At 45.8% G+C, this 1540-nt stretch overlaps 1 pseudogene across 1 annotated transcript; it reads left to right on the plus strand.

The window, feature by feature from the left end:
• Positions 1-389: 389 nt before the first annotated feature.
• On the plus strand, positions 390-1320 carry LOC308525703 (cyclin-A1-like; annotated as a pseudogene). Its single transcript has one exon. The product of its transcript is annotated as a cyclin-A1-like (transcript).
• The last annotated feature ends 220 nt before the right edge of the window (positions 1321-1540 follow it).

A 1540-nucleotide genomic window follows, 5' to 3' on the forward strand; every position in this document is an offset into this window, starting at 1 on the left:
AACATTTAGCAAGATAGTATTTAGTAAGAACTGCCTAGACCTTGAGACCCTTGTCCTAACATTTGTACTGTCAAATTAACTCAAAAAGAATCTGCAGGCTTTGGCTAGAAATAAGTGACAAAGATTTATTCAAGGGACTGGGGTTTGCAAACCAGAAACACAACTAGGCAATACCCAGAATGTTCCAAGGGAGAAAGAAAAGCTAAGAGTTGTTATAGTAAGGAGTACATTCTTTCCTTTCAATCCTAAATACAGGGAAGACCATATGTCTTAGTATTCTCCCTCCTGGAGGTTTGCACATCCTTGGAGCCCCTGGGTGGAAGAGGTTGACTAATCCAGTTTGTCTGTTTCTCCTTCCGTGATTGCAGCAGCCTGTGGAGACTCAAGTAATGCATTTCAGCAGCTCCAAGAGCAGAGTAGTCCTGGCTCCAGTGTCCCGAGGTCCTGATGCCTATCAGATGATGAACAGAGCCTAGCTCGGCCAGCATTCCCCTCCCTGTGCCCCCCACCCCCGCAAAGAACCGTGCCAGGGATGCTAACCGAAAATGGGCAGCACAGGAGGACTTGTGGCAGGGATCCTAACACTCAGGTGTTACTCTGATCAGAAAATGTCTTCCCTCGAGCCGGAAGGAAAGCACTCTGACTGTGGGGTCCATGTGCCAGCCAAGCAAGGATTGATCTCTACACGGATGAACCTGAGCAAGAGGACAGAAACAGCTGCCCAGGGAGAGAGGGGATGGCATTTGAGGATGTGTATGAAGTAGACAACAGTAAACACTTAAGTCAGACCTTTACTTCCTGCTGGATTTTAGCACAGTTTCCCCTAGGCTAGTAGATTCAGTTCTCCATTCCCAGTCTGAAGATGCAGCAGATTTTGGTACAGATGTGATAAGTGCAACTGGAAATGCTGAAGAAACTCATCAGTGCCTTAGAAAAGCTGAAATAAGATACAGGCCCAAAGTGTACTTCATGAGGAAAAAGCCAGAAGGCCTGCAAATGATTCTGGTGGACAGGCTGATTGTGAGGCCAGAGAAGAATATAAGCTTTGAGCTGAGACTCTCTACCTGGCTGTCAACTTCCTGGGCAGGTTTCTTTTGTGCATGTTTGTTCTGAGAGGGAAATTACAGCTTGTAGGAACAGCAGCTATTCTGGCTTCGGAATGTGAAGAAATATCTAGCTGAAGTAGACGAGTTTGTGTAACTGATGATACACAAAACAAGAACTATTTTGTAGAACACCTTACTGCTCCTGAAAGTCCTGGCTTTTTTTTTTTTAAAATATATTTTTATTGATTTCAGAGAGGAAGGGAGAGGGAGAGGGAGAGGGAGAGGGAGAGAGAGATAGAAACATCAGTCTTGAGAGAGAATCATTGATCAGCTGCCTCCTGCATGCTCCCTACTGGGGCTCAAGCCTGAAACCCAGGCATGTGCCCTTGACCAGAATAGAACCTGGGACCCTTCAGTCTATAGGCAATGCTCTATCCACTGAGCCAAACCGGCTAGGGCCCATTCTTGAAATATATTCCTACTTGATAACTGCA

This window comes from Myotis nattereri (assembly GCF_964212035.1).
Source record: "Myotis nattereri genome assembly, chromosome: 10".
Classification (NCBI taxonomy): domain Eukaryota; kingdom Metazoa; phylum Chordata; class Mammalia; order Chiroptera; family Vespertilionidae; genus Myotis; species Myotis nattereri.